This window comes from Carassius gibelio, chromosome A7 (assembly GCF_023724105.1).
Source record: "Carassius gibelio isolate Cgi1373 ecotype wild population from Czech Republic chromosome A7, carGib1.2-hapl.c, whole genome shotgun sequence".
Taxonomy (NCBI): domain Eukaryota; kingdom Metazoa; phylum Chordata; class Actinopteri; order Cypriniformes; family Cyprinidae; genus Carassius; species Carassius gibelio.
The window spans coordinates 29165644-29186917 of NC_068377.1; the positions used below are offsets into that span (position 1 = coordinate 29165644).

The 21274-nt window shown below is 36.0% G+C and overlaps 1 long non-coding RNA gene across 1 annotated transcript; it reads right to left on the reverse strand.

The window, feature by feature from the left end:
* Positions 1 to 982: 982 nt before the first annotated feature.
* On the reverse strand, positions 983 to 3829 carry LOC128016327 (uncharacterized). The gene is made up of 3 exons (XR_008184144.1): positions 3698 to 3829; positions 2908 to 3007; positions 983 to 2176 (listed from the first exon to the last, which is right to left on the reverse strand). It is a non-coding gene; the product is annotated as an uncharacterized LOC128016327 (long non-coding RNA).
* Between the last annotated feature and the right edge of the window lie 17445 nt (positions 3830 to 21274).

The window sequence follows — 21274 nt, forward strand, 5'->3', positions numbered from 1 at the left end:
TTACAGTGGGGAATAGATAATGGCAAGTTGTTGCAGGTTCATCCATTATATTTCTTGCCATTTACTTCAAAAATCAAAGAAATAATCTATTATTTTCATTATTAAATCATTTCTTTCTAATTTTTCCATGTTTCATCAGATGGCCTCACAATGTCCTGTCAAAAGGTATAATAGCCATGATGAATAGAATAGAAAACAGAGGACTGTGAAAACTGTCAGATATAAATGTGACTCAGCTCAGTTTGTTGTTCATGATGAGGAGAATACATATATGTAGGTTTTACTGCCCTGCTACCCCCAGGGGCCCAGTAGCACCCCCCGGAAGAGCCCAAAACTGTACATTTCAAATGGCTGTAAATCAGAGTCCAATTAACATATCAAAGAGAAAATGGGCAGGATTATTACTTATGCTATGCTGATAAAATAATGTTGAGCTCAGTTTTCAGAAATAAATGGAAAGCTGACATAAAGGCATTTTAAATATTGCTCACTGTAAAATACCACATTTCAGCCTGCCTCTCAAATATATCATAGAGGTTTGCACAATAAACATATTTAGATATCCAGTTTTCCTTAAAATAAATAATTTATTTAGTTTCGTTAATAAAAAGTTTTAAACTACATTACCCACAAGCCTCCGTCGTTCTATCTATAGAAAGGCAACACTAGGGGGCTGTTTTTGTAGTTCATTGAAGTTATGCTTAGGGTTAGGATTAGGATCTCGCTAAAGATGTCATTTTTCTCAAGATAGCAACACTTCATTGTTGACTTAATATATTACTAATGTGATGATAGGAGCAAAACATACTTTTTAACATGATGCGCTGTTTAATATGGGTTAAAAGATAGTCCAACCACAGACTGTCCTGAAAAGTCATAGCCAATGGCATCTAAGCTGAGCAGCAGCGTCACACTTCCTTATCCATGTATGACAGATGTCTTTCGTTTTTCGGCTGAAGGGATAGATTCGGTTAACAATAGATTAAGCTTGCTACTTATAAGATACTGTTTTATTAACGTCTTCACCTTCCTCCGTTGTTCAGCTTGACAAACATTGGGCAATATTGATGTGCACATGCCCAGCAGTCGCAGTTGTATCCAACAGATAGATTCCTCTCATTAAATATAAGACACATTTTTAAGATTTGTATTTTTTTTTTTTTTTGACCAAAGACAAATATATTTACTAATCAAATGACGTGCTTCTAAAATTTACATTGTATATTACATTGTGTTTTAAAGTTAAAATTGTTCACATTTGTGTTTCTGTGATTTACCATTCTCTACCATTTGAACCCTAGGAATAAAAACAGAAATTATAAATGAATGAATGAATGAATGAACAAATAAATACATAAAGCATAATAAACATGCATATTTTTGTAAGGATCTTCCATTATTTATTGATATGTCAAACTCATTTAAAGACAACATGCCCAAATTACTACACTGCATCCTCTGTCACCAAGCTCGTTTTTGCCACCATAAAGAATAAAAAGGCAGTTATGTTGTAAACATTAACTATTTTCAGTATGCAAATGAAAATGCTTTTATTAAAAAACAAAACAGTAAATACAGTATGTCTTTCAGAGAACACTGGAAAAAGATCAATTTTATTAAAAAAATTAAATTGACCAAAATGTTATACAACACAATGTAAATGTTTCAAACTCACAAAAAAAAACACCATGAAGACATGCATGTCAAGTGTGCAATATCATCTATAAAACTCAATCAGCACAGCATCAAATAAACACTGATTGTCTGAACAATGGAAGACAGAGAAAGTGTTCAGGAAAACAAACACCTGCTAGCTTTGACATAACATCATGAATTCACTTCATGACTGGAGCTAGGGGATGACTGTGTATGAATATCTCCTTTACTAAAACTCTTAATTAAAGTCTAAAAAGTTCACTGTATGAAGCTTGAAAAAGAGAACAAAATGCTTTATCAATACGAAAAATACTATTTTTAACTATTGTTTTCATCACTGGTTCTGTAATGTATTCATTATGAGCTTATAAATAAAACAAAGTTACATCTTCTGCAAAAATCAAACCACTGCAAAGTCTAATCACTGATCCAGGGACCATATCTGTGTGTGTGGGGGATAAAGAGTTAACGAGGTGAGTCCTTGTGCATGATGGAGCTACAGCGTTATCCTCAAACAATCCTGTAAAACAGAAATATTACATTACATTCAACTTATACATTACACTGTGTTTTGTTTAGACCATAAAAGCAGCCTCTGTAAAGATGCTTTAAAATTAAATGTTAAATGAATCCATTATTGAAAGCAAGTAATTAATAGCAAGCTATAGTCATATGAATTATTTTGATAGTGTCAGATGAGACCGTCCTGGGGCTTGTACAATATCATACAAGTGTTAAACTGGATTATTAAGACTGTGATGTGTTTAGTACAGTATGTGAAATATTGATAATTAGATATTAAAAATCTCTTTAAACACATAAGTGTCCCATAAGGCAGTGGCTCCCAATCCTGGTCCTGGAGAACCCCAACACTGCACATTTGAGATGTCTCCCTGATCAAACACACCTGATTCAACTCATCAGCTCATCAGTGAAGACTCCAAGACCTCAAAAGTGTGTTTGTCAGATAAGAGAGACGCCAAAACCGTGCAGTGCTGGGGTTCTCCAGGATCAGGATTGGGAAACACAGTCATCAGGTCATGAAAAGTTCGACACACACTCGTGGTCATCATGCTCACTCGAACACTAGGCCAAATGCAGGAAAGACTTCAAATAAGTAATCAAGTGGTCAAGTGAAAAGATGGCAAGTGTGGGTATTTGGACAGTGCAACAGTTTAAGAAACAACAAATGCTGTACAAATTATAACAGCAGGAATTTTTGATAAAAGAGACAAACTATCACAGACTTACTGCTGCAAATATCTGCCTCCGCAGCTTTCTGTCTTCTCCATTTCTGAAGGAATCCCTCTCCAGAAACACCACTGGGCTGACTGCCTTTACGTCTTTTCAGCTAAAAATAAAAATAATAAAAAAGGGGAGAGAAAATAAAATTGAATTATATACAGAATGTTAATAATGATCTGTGAGCAAAATATTTATATATATATATAAACTGATATGAATGAACTGCAAGATGGAAAAATACATGTTTTATTATTTATTTTTAATTTGATTTTTTTTTTTTTTTTTGGATTCACATTAAAAGGTATTAAAAGCATGGTACAGAACACATGATTACTGTGATATCTGTCATATAAAAGCACATAAAAACACTAACATTACAGTGATACAAACATAGCTGGTTTGGTGATTATTGTATTGTTGTATTGATTATTAATATATCATAGTAAAACTACAGTTACAGTTACTAATGATTTACTGTGTTTTAACTTCACATTTCATTTATTACTATTGTGTTGTGATTACCATGATTTTACTACAAATACAACTTACATCATTGATCCTGAAATTAATAATAATATAAAACGGATCGAAGGTCTATGGCACGTCACGTGACAGATAGAGTTTAATCACACTAATTAGCAGCTGTGTTCATTTATTTAAACGCAATGAAACTCAAAGACAGCCGCGGATGACCGATATAATACAGCGATTAAACATATGGCACTAATCTGATTAATAAAGAAGACAGAATACATTTGATAAAAGGCATTAAAAGAGCGTATATACGACTACTCACCCAAACTGTGGAACTGATAGCAAGTATCGCGCGATGTGTGCTGAATGAGACTTCTTGAACGTGATTTCATAGCGATAAACATCTCATGTCCTCGTGTCGAATTCTGACGCCAAAAGTTTCCCACTGAAAGCAATGAAGGTCGTAGTGCTTGATAGTCGACGCCGAGAGTCACATTTGGCGTCATAAAAGTGACGCTAGGGGCGCTTGACCATGCTTCGGTTTTTGACGCCTTTGGAGTGAGAATGGGTTGCAAACTCACAATCTTTGGATTTGAGTTGAAAAGCTAACCATTAGGCCACAACTTCCCCATGCGACAACCTTGTATTTGTATTATTATATTACTACAATTATTAAAACAATTATTTTCTATTTGAGTAAATTTGTAAAATTTAATTCATTCCTGTAATGACAAAGCTGAATTTTCAGCATATTATCCTTGAAAAATCATATTTTTTTCTTACAATAATATTTATTATTATCAGTTCTGAAAGCTGTTGTGCTGCTTAATATTTTAGTTTGCAGCTGATACCATTTCTTTTTTTTTTTTTTTTTTTGATAAATAGAAAGTTTCAAAAGAACAGTATTTATTTGAAATACATTTTTTTTATGACAAATGTACTTTTGATCAATTTATTGCATCATGAACATATTAATGAAAGTATTCATTTCTTTAAAAAAATAATAATAATAATTTTGAACTTTAATGTATGTGAATAGCCTAAATTATGGTTTAAAATGTTTACTTTTATTCCATTGTTTTTTATGTAAAAAGAAATAATAATCATTTGAGAGAAGCAATCAAACATTTAGCTGAACTTTCACTTACAGTATATATAGATAGTGATAGGCACATGTGTGATCTTCAAAGAGCCACAGATCACAGAAGAAATGGAGAAAAAAGCTAGAGCTGCCGAGGAGCCTGGCCATCCCAGATCTGTCTATTGATTTTCCAATCAGAGCTTTGGGACTGTGCAAATAATCCCGCAGGAGCTGTAGAGCAGATATGCAGACTTCGCTCTTCGAAGCTAAGGGTTGAAACCAAGGCCAGTCTGTTATTATGGCTGAACTGTTATGCTCAAGTTGAGTTGCAGTACAATAGCAGGGCACGGCTCCAACTGTTGAGGATCAGAGGAGAAGCCCGGCTATACTACATTTATGGCAGCATTTGTTAAAATGTTTAAGGTTTCGAGAAATGCAAATAAATGAGGCATGGAAAACACATAAATGGCACATTTTCCTGCCTCAGATTTAAAAACAAAAAAAAATAAAACTCAGACAAAACTATTTTATGAAGAAAACAGGGAGAAGAAAAAATGCATATAAAAAAATTCTGAGCCTTTTTTGTCCTTTTCATTGATTTAAGTTGAAACAAAAAGCATTGTTTTTTTTGGTGTGTGACTGAAGGGATAGTTTGCCCGAAAATTTACATTTACACGCCGTCAAACCAAACCTATATGATTTTCTAATTCGGAACACAAAATGAATGTTTTTGTGTGTATTGTTTTGGACCCCACTGACTTTCATTGTTTAGACAAAACCAAATCAAACTTTCTACAGAATATCATCTTTTGTGTTCCTCAGAAGAAACAAAGTCCTGTAGTTTTGGAATAACATGAAGGTGAGTAAACAATACCAGAATTTTAATTTGAGTGGAGTACTCCCCTAACTGGAATTAGTTCGACCCAATGAATACTGTGCTTAACATTCTTCACACTGCAGAACACAGTAGCTCAAATTATGGAAAGGTTAGTGTGAAAACACTCGACCGAACACCCTCGCCCAAACACCTTCTATCATCTGAGCTCAGGAGCCCTTCGTATGGAGGTCCCGGTCCCTCTGTCTTGCTCAATCAACAGCCGTTGAGTGAAAGGAGTGGGGCAGTATGGGTGGCTTTCTCCGAAGGAGCCCCCAGAGACACTAGCACGTTTACTTAGCCACCGTTTTGAGAAAGGGATGAAATAACAAAAACACAGAGAAGCAAAAGGCTGAGAGAGCACCTAAGTGAGTGAGTGAGTGAGTGAAGGAAGGAGTGTATGAGTTGTCGAGATGGCATGCTCAGTCATTTTTTTTTTCACAGAAAACAGTGAGAATGTTACCCACGGGTCATGGTGTCAGTGGGTAGCATTCAACAGTCCTCAAATTGACATTGATTATAAAAACATCAATGTTTTTATATTTAAAAAAAAAATAATGCTTGCACAGATGAATTGTGCACAATAAGGTCAATATCATGCATTTAGAAAATACATATGGTAAATTTTCAATTTTATTTCGACTTGTGCATGTGGACGCTTCTAAAGATAAACTACAATAGACTGAAAAAAAAACTCAGCATCCATGGGAACACTTTATTTTAAGTACTAATTCTCACTATTAACTAGTTGTTTATTATCTTGCATGTTACTAGCATATTAGCTGTTTATTAGTACTTATAAAGAACATATAAATACCCTTTTCTGCATAACCATATTTTAGATCCAACCCTAAAAATAAACTTAACAACTACATTATACTAATTAATAAGCAGCAAATTAGGAGATTGAGTTTTTAGTTAATAGCTAGTTAATAGTGAGAACTGGTCTCTAAACTAAAGTGTGACCAAATTCATAAATTTTTCCATAAAGTGTGGTTTTACCATTCATACATTTTTGACATTGAAACACACAATATCAATATATTCACATTTTTATGAATCCTGTGAATACTGAATTTATGGGTTCATGGTGCTTACTGGCATGCAAATGTTTCATAATTTCCAACCAGAAATTAAGAGTATTTGTAAAAAGCCTTTCATATTAGATGTTGTCAACATATTGATACCGCATGTTTCTGTGTCTATCCAAATATATACAAGCTTGCATACAGCGATGAAATTTAATGAGATCATGTGGAGACAAACCCCTCCTGCTGCTTTCTTGTAAACGTGGTCTTGGAATTGTTTGCCAGCCATACACTTGCCCTTTTTACCTCTAGTTGAGTGCTATAGAGTAGACACGTTGCTTTTGAAATCAAAAAGTTGATTGATCAAAGTCTTTCTTTTTTTCTGTTGTGCCAAACATACATTTGACAGAAGTCAAGGATATTGAAATACGTAAGGTTGAGGGCTAGAAAGTTTCTACTTCTAAAAATTGTCTAACTTTATGAGCCCTGTGTACCCAGACACTTGTGTTTATGACTTTGGCTTTTACATAGGGTAAATAGATGAAGTGAAGCCAAAATGGTTGAATCAATAGGAAAATTAAAGCTAGAATATTCATGTCTCCTTGGAGAATTAAATTGGGAATCAGCAAACGGAGATGAGTGGAAGAAGCAAAGGGGCCGGCATCCGAGTGGGCTGAGAAAACTTCTGTGGGGATGCCTAGGTGCCTGGCATAGGAACCCAGAGAGGAGAAAAATAGAAAAACAAAACTCGGGAGGAAGCAACAAAAACTTGACAGCGAGCTAACAATTTCACAACTACACTGGACTAGACTGAGCAGCTGAGCAATGGCTAACTGGCGAACAATGATCTGGCACCGTTCGACACCAAAGAGGGGAATAAATAGAGCGAGAGATGAACAAACATTGAATTCAGGTAAGCAGAATCTAAAAAATTAAGAGCAGTGAGGGAGGGACGCCACAGAGAAGTGCATGGCGAACGATCAAAACAAAACACCATGGACTCACAACATGCAGACATATACAGAACACACCAATTGAAGGACAGGGTAAAGAACCCGAGAACATGACAGTACCCCCTTAACGGACACCACCAGGTGCCGCAAGAAGGGTCTCACCTCATCGCCGACAGAAGTCCTCGACCAGTGTCCGGTCTAAAATGTCCCGGGCCTTGAAACCAACTCCTGTCCTCCGGACCATAGCCCTCCCAGTCTACACGATATTGAAAGCCCTGACCCCTAAGTCTGTCAATACTATGGGAACACTCAGGGATTCACAAATATGACGCCACTAGTGTCAATTTTTTTACAGTAGACATTAGGCTAAATACTTTTGTCTAAAGCAACCTAAAGTGCATTCAAGCTCTACATCATATCATTCAAGCTCTACATCAATCCATTATCATGCTGTACTGTTTGGATACAGATTTTATTTATTTATCAGTATCACTTTATTGGCCTATGAGATTTGAATGTTGAAGAGTCTGAAGCATTTTACACATCCACATTATAAAGGTGTCAATTTTCCACTTGCTCCCTCTGTGACAGTATTTAAATGCCTTGGGTGTAATAATGATCTCTTGACTTGGAGTGTTTGTGCGATTTGTTTTTAACTCAACATATGGTGTGGTTGTTGAATCTGTGGGGAATCAGAATATAAATATACATCCACATTCAACTGAGGTTATTGGTCAGCATTGCTAGCACCTTGTATACAGATTTTATATGTGTCCACTGGTCATTTGGAAAACAGTTTGGGCAGCCTTTAGAAGTTATACAGCATCTCCAATATGCAGTGTTCCCAAGCTTTTAAGACACAGCAGATGTAGAGATTTGGGCTGCATTGCTGTGCCCCCTCCAATGCTTCCAACCACAAACATTAGCCACTAGTGCACCTCTGGTGTTTGAAACAAGGTTGGAAATGGATGGGTATCATCTCCACAGATGGGTGTTGATGTGTTTGCAGAGAAAATATTGTAAAACGGAAACTTTCATCTATCTATCTATGCATCTGGATATCATGGATAGATTTATGAATGACAAAACTTGCCCTTTAAGGAAGTTTGTTTAGTAGTTTGAATCATTCCGTATCCATTTCACTCACCCCATATTTCACCCCTTTCCACTAAAAAGACTTCATTCATATCCATCCTGTAAGGTACTACTACACATTACTCATTATCAAAACCTCACCTCAGTATGTTTCTGATTATCAATCCAAGATCATGTCTTTTGAACTTTATAATGAATTACATGTGTACACATAATGTAGATTTCAGGCAAACAGCTGGGCTATCTGTGATCTTTATTAATAAACTAGAAAGACTGACATAAACTTCAACAATATAACATTTGCAGTGTATTTCTTGTGTTTTGCATTGTTTCTCCAAATGGACAAATAAGCGAGAAAAGAGGGTCACATAACAGCAGGGGAATGTAACGTTCATTACAGAGCACTGTGCTAAATAGTAACACATACATAAAGAGGAAACAGATTTAGAGTGTTTTCTTTTTCTTTTTAAATAAATAAATAAGTCTTCCTGAGCTAGAGTTACAGCTCAGAATGTAGGGTGAGGATTCGCCTTTGGATGACCTAGCTGGCTTTTGTCATCATCATGATAGTTATGGATTCCCCAGACCTGAGAGCTGGCCCTGTGCATCATAAGCATGCTAGTGCGCCAATCCTGAATTTACAGAGAGCTTATTGGGATATACCTGGTGTTCCCATCCTTATCCAGGCATGGAACAGGCTTTATACATCACAAATGAAGATGAAAGACAAACCAAGTCCCTGTGTGTGTTTGTGTTTATTCAGTTTCCATGCTATATGATGTATTTAACAACTGGGACATTAACTGAAACACAAATGAAAGATACAGGGTAAAAACTATTGGATGAATCTCAAATGAAATAAGTGAGTGAGTAAGTGAAGTGAGTGAAGTGTGTATGACCTGAAATGTGTATGACCTGAAAACCATTTGCAGATCAGTCATCTGTAAAAAAAAAAAAAAAAAAAAAAAAAAAAAAAAAACGGTTCCCCCATCAGAAGTAACCTAATAATTAATTGTGTGCTTAACTATTTACAATTGTATGAAATATTTTATAAGTATATCATTATATGACAGCATACTAGACACCCCATTCTATTTGGTGATGTCAGTATTTCCCCAACTAATGGAATTCACTCTTTGTAATATTATCAGTACAGTTAATACAGGGCTCAACAATAAGGATTGCCCAGTGATTTATTTATTGATCATCTACCTTCATTTTTACTGCCTTGTAAATGTACATTTGTATTTTTCTGTGATATATTCAACAATCTGCTGTTTTGTCTCCAAGATGAAGTTGTTTAGCAGTCTACAGATGCACCGATTGCAATTTTCTTGGGTGGTTACGGTTTTTGTAAGTGTGACCTGCCGATACTGATTTTTGCAGATTCCAATTTTCTCTTTAAGAACTATAATTGACAGCACATACAAACAAAAATCTATGCACATTTCAATGCAGAAATAAATAAATAAATAAATAATAATATTTAAATAATATGAGAAATTAATAAACATTACAACATTACAATTCCCCCAATCTGGACTAAGTTACTCACTTAAAAAATTCTCAAAATAAAGTGCTCTGTGACTGGAAAGAAGTAGAAATAACGATTAACTGTCATTTCTCACTATGCTTTTTTAAATGGTCATTTTTTTCCCCCTAACCTTAATAAATATGTCATATTTCACATAAAATTCTTCATTTGTTTCAATTAATTCATTTTGAATAATAAGAAACTGTATAGTTGTTGCCATTAAAATCAGCATCAAACGCCATCTTTTCGCTGCAGGAAACACAGAAGCTGCATCTGAAGTGGCATTAGATGTATTTAAATAGACTGTTTAATGAAGCTGAGGTGCCATAAATGCATTTACAACACAAAATTTCAAATGCATAAATAATAGATTAAAACATAGTTTTACATATTTTTTAATCATACAAATAAATGTTGGTGAAAATATATAATACTTCATATATTTATATTATGCAATAATACTTTAAAATATGACAAAAGCATCAGTAGGTGCGGCAAATGATTGTTTTAATGAGTGAGTCATTTAGTCATTAGGCTTGCATCAGATGCATCAGCACTGTGCAGACCGTTCGGAGTATAGGCAGGGATACACCAAGCCGACTTCCCAAATGGCACCCCAAACCCTCACAGTCTTCCTCTGAGTGAAGTAATGCCACTTTTACTGTCGAGTAGAAGTCTGCTGCGTAGCTTGCCAAAGTGGGGGCTCGGCAGAGGTGTGGATCGAGGGCGCATACTGGCACATAATTTGTAGTCGTGAAAAAAGTGTTCACAATGACTAACAAATTCGACAAAACTAGTCTGGGCCGAATATGAGGAAGTTGATTGGTGTATCTCTAGTTTTGTCGAATTTGCAGAAGTTATTTGTGTTATTCATTGTGAAAGTAAGAAATAACAGTGTTGACAACTACAAATCAGTCAGTATTATTTTAAATTGTATGCCACTCTTTTCAAGTTAAAGGGGTCATGACAGATTTTTTAATTAATATTTGAGTATACTGCTTGAGGTTCACTTATAACCTTTACATTTTTGCACATTTATTTTATTAATGTTTAAAAATTTATGCAGTTACCTTATACCTTTATCATTTCAGGCCTGCTGCAAATTTTCTTGTAAATTCTTTTTTTATTTGTTTATTTTAGTGATAAAAAAATATTGTAATAAGTGTTACACAAACACATCATACATATACATTTTAGTAACTGCATTACTAAAAATATTATTTTTAAGTGCACTTTTGAGTTGATGTCCAATTTATAGCTAAAGTTCATTAGAGAAAACAACTTTAAAACATCACAGTTTCTCATGTCCATTGGTTAAATGTACAAGTGAAAGTAAAATAAGGATGATTGATCCATTTTTTTGTATGTATATATGTATACGGTATATATATATATATATATACATATATATACATATACATATATATACATATATATATATATATATATATATACATATATATATATATATATATATATATATATATATACATATACATACATATATATATATATATATATATATGTATATATATGTATATATATATATATATATATATATATATATACATATACATATACATATATATATGTATATATATGTATATATATATATATATATATATATATATATATATATATATATATATATATATATATATATATGTATATATATATATATATATATATTAAAAACAACAAATAAAATAAAAATAGAAATAATTCCTTGAGCATTCCTTACCATCAGAACAGAACAGAACTCCTGAATTGCTGGTTAGCTACAATATGTGGCACTTTAAAAAAAAATTAATCACATTTTTGTAACAGGTTGTGTTCATCTAATTTGATTGGATGAGTTGTACTCCAATTCTTGTTGTTCAATAACAGCAGTAGGATGTTTCACTGTTTGTATAGCTCCACGTGTCAAGAGATGCAGACCAGAGTATGTTAGCAATGAAAAACGGCGAGAAAACATTGTGTTTTTGTATCCATAGACTGTGATCATTTAATTGGTTTGGTTTGGAATGATTCAACTTCTTTGTTAGAGTAACTCCATTCTGTGTAGTGGCTTCTAGGGTTTATTAGTCAGTGCCCAGTCATTGTGTTGGTTATGTGTCACAGGAGGTGGTCATACACTTTCACAATGTCAACAGATCTTGAGATTTCTTACTTTGTAACACCATTATGGATTGTCATAAAAGTTGTTTGTTAATCACAGCTGCATCAGAGTTGTGAGAATGAACTTGAACCCTGACTGACATCCAGTGAAATTCATGAGGACTTGATTCCACATCTTTCAAATGCTTCTACATACTGGCATAGAGAGTGAGAGATTTTATTATAGAGAGCGCTAACCTTAACGTGAACTCTTAGAAGGATGAGTAGAATCACAGATATGTCCTTGGCTTTGCTTCTCATATCTCCATGTGTGTTGTATTTGTAGGGTTACTGTATGTTTGTTGAAAGAACCTCTCCTTTATTTGCATCTTGAAATGTTGAAAGGTTTCTCTCACAACACTGCTAAGCTGTGTGTGACAGGGATATCTTCATATATTAGTGACCTCATTAAAAATATCTCCTCTCTATACTATTAAAGTAGGCTACTCTATTAACCCTGCTACACCTGACTGGTCTCTGCTTTTGAACATGTCTGTTTTCATAACATGTTACGAGTTACCAGAAACGTGAGTCATAGCCTCATTAACCAATCTCTACTTCTTTACGTCATTCAGATGTTTGGTCTAACATCTGAGAAACATCCTGACCAGCATCAGATTGCGATTTGGTCAATCTGACCCCCACTGAAGGGGAAACCTTACAGGATCTGTTGGGTCACTGCTGGGAAGGGGATTTCTAATGACTACAAGCTTCCATTTCAGTGATGCTATGGATATGGAGTTAAAAACATGAAAAAAACTGCATCAGAGAAAGGACAGCCAGTTAGTTTCCCATTGTTACACAGCTCATCTGCAGTGCACACTGTCATTGCACTTGGAAGAATGTTATAGAACTGGGTTTGGATGAAGGCCATGTGCTTCTGATAAGCACAAAACTCTTTCTGAAGAAATATATATTTATTGCTGAACTTGCATGCATATAATGTAGTATTATTTTCCTTTAAATCTAATTTGTGTTGGATAATTATCAGTCAAATTTATTTTGTAGATTATGGGGAGGAATCAGTTGCAGTGTGGCAGTTTTCATCTCAGAGTAAAAAAATATATATATAAAAATATATGTCACTTAAAAAGCATCTTTGTTTCACCTAATTTTACTTAATATTTCACAACTGTTACTTTAAATCCCACAATAATATATTTGTAAAATAGTATTTCTGATAAGCATGATATTTTTTCAGAAAATGTGGTTACAATTAAAACTTCCTCATAATTGCAGCTGTTTCATAATTGCAACATTATATCTCACAATTGTGAATTTTCACAACTTTAACAGCTTTCATATTTTCTTTTCTGTGTCTCCTAATAGTTTTTTACACTTCTAAAACAGTGTAAAAAAAATTTTTATGTTGAACTTCACTTCACAATTACCTGTTTTATTTTTCTCACCAAGTCTTTCACAACTGTACTATAAAGTGAACAGATAAAATGATTCTAATCTCACCCATTCGCACAGTGACAAAAATGATCTGGTGCAATTCTGCCCATACTTCCTGGAAAATGAGCCAATTATGAGTTAGCTATGGGTGATCGTACATCCGCTGAACCTCAGCAGCTTCGGAAGGCAACATGCAGAGATAACTGAGACTTTGTCAGATTCTATTATAGATAAACCCACATCACCCAAGCACCATTCCACAAGAGACCTGGTTTCCTTCTCAGTCCAGTTAAATCATTTTTAAAGTTTGTTGTTTCAAACATGACCATGACTACACTGTCAAAACATTGTAAGCATTCTGCAAAATCATTGTGGGCTGTTCTTCTTTTGCTTTGGAGAGTGAAGTGGATAAAAGAATGACTTAATGAACTTGAACTATAGCAACCCTTGACCTTCGCAGATGAGGCTGGACAAACAGATGGGGTCAGGGATGTGCCGGTCGCAACCCTGCTGTTTTCTATATCAGCAGGGAAGAGTGGAACAAGGGTCATCATGTCAAAGGTCACAGTTCATCGGAGAGGGAAGAGTAACACATGTAAGTAGACATTAACACTCTGAGATATTAACTCACACATGCAGAGACTGACACTCATATGAGAGAGAGAGCATGTAAGTGAAAGAAGGAACCAGAAGGAACGGGTCTGTAGGTCTGCATCTGGATAACAGATGGCAGTTGAGTCATGCTTTGGTCACCAGGGGTTGGGAGCTGTCTGTAAAGGAGGAGAGGAGGGTGAAAACAAACACACTTTATTTTTCTCTTTCATATATTAGCTGTTGTTCTCCTGCTTTCCCTTTTCCCTCTCCCTCTCTTTCACTCACTCGCTCTCACACACGATCTCTGAATACATAAGAATTGTGTTCTCTCAGGAGAGCAAGCCCCCATGGAGAGGCAGATTGTTCCCAGGTGCAGCTGACCTGGGGCTAAACCTGACACCTGACTTTACTGTGCTGCTGACGAAGAGTTCGGCTCAAGGGTGATGCACAGCACACTTCTCCATACAAAAAATAAATAAATAAAGAGTGAGAGTCGCTTTATCCCCTTAACATGCAAAACCTACATTCATTTAAAAATGTTATGTCAAGTGGCTCCACTTCACGCGTCCGATAGAAACGGTTCTCGGTTCAGTGTACGAACAAATACGAAACAATTATTATTTATTATTGTTCTGTGTAGTTTGAAGATAAACGTTTTTTAATATGTATCCCATATATATATATATATATATGAAGAGTTCAGATGCAAAAGCCTCTAAATGCCATCTGAAATTTTCATCTGAAATTAGGATTTTTATCAGGCTCCTATATTTATGTTCAGTTATTTCACTTTAATAGCCTGGAAAAGGACCTGCACATTGCCATTAAAAGTAAAATGACTCAACCTAAGCATAGGAGCTTGATAAAAATCCTAATTTAAGATGCAAATTTCAGATGGCATTTAGAGGCTTTTGCATCTGAACTCTTCATATATATATATATATATATATATATATATATATATATATATATATACATATAATTTATTTATTTATTTATATTTATATATACATATATATATGTATATATATATGTATATATAAATATATATATCTATATATATATATATATATTTTTTTTTTTTAGGAAGAGGGTGGGGGTCAAATGGGGGGGTCAAAGCAGTTTTGACCCCCCCAAGACCCCAATGTCATATTTGACAATTTCCTTTAATGATTGGACAGTTCAAGTTTAGACAGGAGAGAGGAATGGGATCAGAGCTGGACAGCTAACTTTAGACTGCTATATGTAGTCTTTATATGGACTATACTGTAGCTCTGACATGCATACTTATTTTGTAATATGTTATTCAGCACTTTTATCCATAGTGTCCTGTAACATACTCATTGAGGTTCAGTCCTCCTGAAATAACCTAGCGTTAGTGCCTTGGTCGAATCACAATAATAATGTAAAACACAATTTAATCAAAACAAAGATAATTGGTGTATGTTTACAAGAAAATACTATTTCAGTCTTTCTACTTAAAAATAAAATAAAATCACGTTTTATTTAATGTTTTATATTTTTCATTTCTTTGTAATTGTTTGTGAAATATGCAAGCAATTTCTGAGTTAAAATTGTTTACTGCTTTTTTAGTGTGGCTCAGTGATGAATATAACCTCAGTACAGTTCTGCATATGCTCTGACTTGTACTGTAGTGTTCTCCACACTCCACGTAGCATAACTTATTTACCTGTATTTGTCATAACATTGATGTTATCTTTTAGTGTCAGTAGGTAGATACTGAACCCAGTGGAAAAGGTCAGGACCTGACAGGAAAGAAGATCAAATCAGAAGTTGGTGAACAAGAAAGTTGTGATCTCTTTTGATGTTCTGAAACATGTAGGAATATTTTGTCTGGTTTCTTTTGGCATGCCCTGCATTGTTCAATACAAAGGTCAGATAACCTCATCTAAGACATCATCTAAGTGTGTGATCTGACATGAAAACATGAATGTTTTATGAGGGAAAACTTGCACACAAATCATGCCTCAGCTTTCACAAGAAACAAAATGTATTTCAGTTCCATGGAGCCTAGGGTGGCACTCTGTTTCAAAATAAGAGGAGGTGGGGGGGGGGGGGGGGTTCATAGGGGACAGGATTCAAAGTTTTAAGCAGTAATTAAATTAAAAGAGACAGAAAAAGTGTTGTCCTCAATTGGTTCAAAGCTGGGCCCTATACAGAATTCCTTTTAGACCTTTTGGTTACAGTTGATAAAGCGCTTAAGCGCTATATTTTAATATTTACGTTGATAATACAAATGATACATTAGGACTTGCGTTTACTGACCTAATAAATACTTTTGGATTAAAGGAAAAAATCACCAGCCCACTCATCGTTTTAATCATACACTAGATTTAATTATATCCCATGAAATCGATCTTACTGATATAGATATCACACCTCAAAGTGATGATGTTACCAACCATTTCCTTGTATCATGCATGCTGCGTATCACTGATATTAACTATATGGATCAGCTTTACCGTCTATGCAGAACTATTGTTCCAGCCACCAAAGACAGATTTGCAAATAAGCTGCCTGATTTATCTCAACTGCCATGTGTACCCAAAAATACACATGAAGTAGATGAAATGACTGGCAACATGGATACTATTTTCTCTAATACATTAGAAGCTGTTGCCCCCATCAAATTGAAAAATGTTAGAGAAAAACGTACTGTGCCATGGTATAACAGTAATACTCACTCTCTCAAGAAAGAAACTCATAGTCTTGAGCGCAAATGGAGAAAAAATAACTTGGACGTTTTTAGAATTGCATGAAAAAACAGTATGTCCAACTGTAGACAGGCCCTAAAAACTGCCAGGGCCAAGCATATCCACAAACTCATTGAAAATAACCAAAACAAACTTTTAATTTAGCAAAGTGGCTAAATTAACAAATAACCAGACACCACCTGATACAAATATTCCATCAAAGCTTAATAGTAATGACTTTATTAATTTCTTTACTGATAAAATAGATAACATCAGAAATGCAATAACAAATGTAGATTCTACAGCGTCTAATACTTCAGTTTCATCCATCACACCCAAAGATAAACTGAAGTGCTTTACAACCATAGGACAGGAAAGCTAAATAAACTTATCACTGTATCTAAACCAACAACATGCTTATTAGATCCTGTACCCACTAAATTACTGAAAGAGTTGTTACCTGTAACAGAAGAACCGCTTCTCAACATTATTAACTCTTCATTATCTTTAGGTCACATCCCAATTCAAGCTGGCAGTTATTAAGCCTCTTATTAAGAAACCACAACTAGATCCTAGTGAACTGGCAAATTATAAGCCAATTTCAAATCTTCCATTTATGTCTACAATTTTAGAAAAAGTTGTGTCTGCTCAATTAAACTCCTTCCTGTGAAAAAAAAAATGTCTGTATGAATAATTTCAGTCAGGTTTCAGGCCCCACCATAGCACAGAAACTGAACTTGTTAAAATTTAAAAAAGACTTGCTTCTTGCTTCAGATCAAGGCTACATCTTATTGCTAGTTTTACTTGATCTTAGTGCTGCGTTCGACACCATAGATCATGACATACTCATAGATCAATTACAAAACTATACAGGTATTCAAGGGCAGACTCTAAGATGGTTTAGATCCTAACCGTATGATTGCTGCCATTTTGTTTATTTAAATCATCTCATTTATCACCAGTAAAATATGGAGTGCCACAAGGATCTGTCCTAGGTCCTCTTCTATTTTCAATATACATGTTGCCTCTTGGAAATATTATTAGAAAATACGGAATTAGCTTCCACTGTTATGCTGATGATACTCAACTATATATCTCAACGAGACCAGATGGAACTTCTAAATTATCTAAGCTAACAGAGTGTGTTAAAAATGTAAAAGATTGGATGACCAATAATTTTCTCCTATTAAATTTGGATACTATTTAATGGACCAAAAACAGTACACAGAATCTAGTAGACTGCAGTTTGCAACTAGACACATGTACTGTTACTTTCTCTACAGTCAAAAATCTGGGTGTTATATACATGTCTTTTAAAAACCATATTTTCAAAAACAGCATTCTTCCATCTAAGAAATATTGTCAAGCTACGAAACATGTTACCTGTTTCTGATGCAGAAAAGCTAGTTCATGCATTCATGACCTCAACACTGGACTATTGTAATGCACTTCTAGGTGGTTGTCCTGCAAATGCGGCGGCTAGAGTCCTTTCCAGGTCAAGAAAATATGATCATATTACCCCAATTCTACAGTCTCTGCACTAGCTACCTATTAAGTTCCGTATCGGTTACAAATTATTATTACTTACCTATAAGGCATTAAATTGTTAAGCTTCTGCATACCTAACTAGCCTTATACCATGCTACAATCCATCACACTCCCTACGGTCACAAAACGCTGAACTTTTGGTAGTTCCTAGGATAGCAAAGTCCACTAAAGGAGGTTATAAAGCTTTTTCGCATTTGGCTCCCAAACGCTGGAATAGCTTTCCTGATAATGTTTGGGGTTCAGACACACTCTCTCTGTTTAAATCTAGATTAAAAACACATCTCATTCTCCAAGCATTCAAATAATGCATCTCATAATTGGTGACTACAGTTGTATCTGATCAAATGCGCATTTTTATTCTTTAGCTTGGGTTAAACTAATTAATTTTTCATTGGTTGGAACAGCAGCTACGCTTATTATGTCTCTATTTGTTTCTCTGATTTGCCACGGATTTACATCTCATTACATCCGGTTTACATTATGTTGTGCTGAAGTTCTAACACTAGGGGGTTGCACTTGGCAGCCCAGACACCTTTGACATCATTGACAGAAGGCCGTTAATTGGTGATAAAAATTTGCAAAGCTGGCAACGCACCATACATCTAGGTAATAATAGGCCAGCGTGGCATTTGCTTTCTGTTCTTCGGAGCAATCACTTTGGGAGATGCAGTTCTGCGTTCACCTCTCAATCTCCTCATCATTGGATCTTTGGCACAAGGAGCAGTTTCTGCCTTGCCCATACACAGATATGTATTTTGAGAGTACCCCTGGGTGCTTCAATGACAACCTTTTGAAAAAAATTTCCACTTAACCACTGCTCTGAACAAGATGGCACCACGGATGCTCGCCTTAGAATTGATGAACATCACACCACCCAATATTTCACCAGTTTTCAACTATTCCGATGTTTTGCTGGACATTATAGTTGGTGCAGGAACAATGTTGCTCAAGCGTTTTAATTTGCGCACGTGTGGGAAGCGAGCCGGCTAGACATGGGGCTTAACCCAACACCTGACTTACTGTGCTGCTGACAAAGAGTTCAGCTCAAGAGTGACGCATACCACACTTCTCCATACAAAAAAAAACATACATTCATTTAAAAAATGTCATGTCAAGTGACTCCAATTGACTGTATAAGTAGCTTTAGCCATTGAAATGAAGAATGAATTCAAGATTACATTTTTATGATTGATTTCAGGTAATGAAGAGGGGGAATAATATATTTTTCCAATTTCATATTTTTGTCCATTTGCTTTTAGTATGACGGGACAGTTCAAGACAGGAAGCAGTATGAGAAAAAAAAGAGAAATTAGATCAGGAAAGGGTTATTCAAAGAGCTAGTGCTTTGTTGAGTGTTATATGCTAAGTCTAGGGGAAGGAAGCAAAGATGAAACCATAGCAGATAGCTGGGAGGGTGAGAGTGAGTGTAGGTTACGTCAAAAGATGACATGTGGAAGGTTAATTGATGTGTCAGGGGCCATGTTGAGGTTAAGAGTGAGGAGGAAGTGATCCGAAGTGTGCAGTGGAGTAACAAAGTACATGATCAGTGGAGCAGTGTTGTGTGTAAATAAGGCCCATTTGGTTGCCTGATTTGTGAGTAGTTTGTCAGTAGTTGACACTCGGTTGAGATTAAAAGAGACCAGCAGAGTGTGGAAGTCTGCAGATAGAGGTTTATCTAGGTGGATGTTGAAGTCTCCCAGCATAACTAGGGGAGTACCATCTTTAGGAAAGGTTGAGCACACACACACACAGCACATCTAATTCATCCAAAAAGTTACCTAGTGGTCCTGGGGGTCGATAAACAACTACAACTACAGTGGTACCTACAGTAGCATCCATCTGGCCAATCTCTGAACTACAGCAAAACTTATCTTATGAGGACAAACTTCTCTCTGCTCTCCTGAATAAATAAGGACTTTTCAAATACTGCTGATCTGTATTTCATGGAAACCTGATTGAAGAAATTCCAGACAGCGCTACTTTTGCTGGGCTTCCAGCTGTTCAGAGCAGACCACGATGCAGAATCAACAGGAAAATCATGTGGTGGTAAAATCACTATCATACTAAATAGACTGAAAAAGCAGACTGATGGAGGAAAGATGCGCCTCCAATCATTGTCCTGGGATTGACTCGGGATCAGGAGCCCGTCCTGGGCTTGACTCAGGGATCAGGAGCCTGTCCTGGGCTTGACTCAGGGATCAGGAGCCTGTCCTGGGCTTGACTGGGAAACTGGCATTGGTGAATTGAAAACCCCCTCAGGACTGGACGAGGAAACCAAGGATGAAGGAGGGCTGGATGGGACCAGCGGAGACGTTGGAGAGATGAAAGGGGAAAGTTCTTCCAGTTCAGATTCCCAGACTGTACTATCCTCCACCTCATTTTGACCCATTTGGCGCTCCACATTTTGCTCCCTCATGGTGGGCAGTGTCGCCAGCTCTCGCACCTGGTCTGACGGGTTGCTCTCTGGCTCTCCGTCATCGGTGGGCTCTGGGTCCAGAGTGGACTTGGCGGGATCCTCCATGGGACAGACGGTGAGAGGTGAACCAGTCCACTCCACAAATGCGGTGAATTCCTCCCGAGAACCATCTTCGGACGACAACGCTCTGCACTTGGAGTTCAGGCTGGCGTTATAGAAGGTGCAGAGCGCGTGGTCCGGGTAGCTGGTGGCATTCGCTAGCAGAAGAAACCATCTGGTGTGGTCCTCAAGAGAACATCCTTCATGCTCCGGCAGGAGGAGGAGGAATTCGGGGCTATAGAGGGGATCCATCAACACACTACAGAAAAAAAAAAACTGTGAAAAAAACGGAAAACAAAACGGAGGGAAAAACACGCAGTTTTAAACTTTTTTAGGTCGGGTCTTCTGTTACAGTTTACGCTGCCGGAAGGAACACGGAGCCGAGGATATTTTATTATATCCAACACA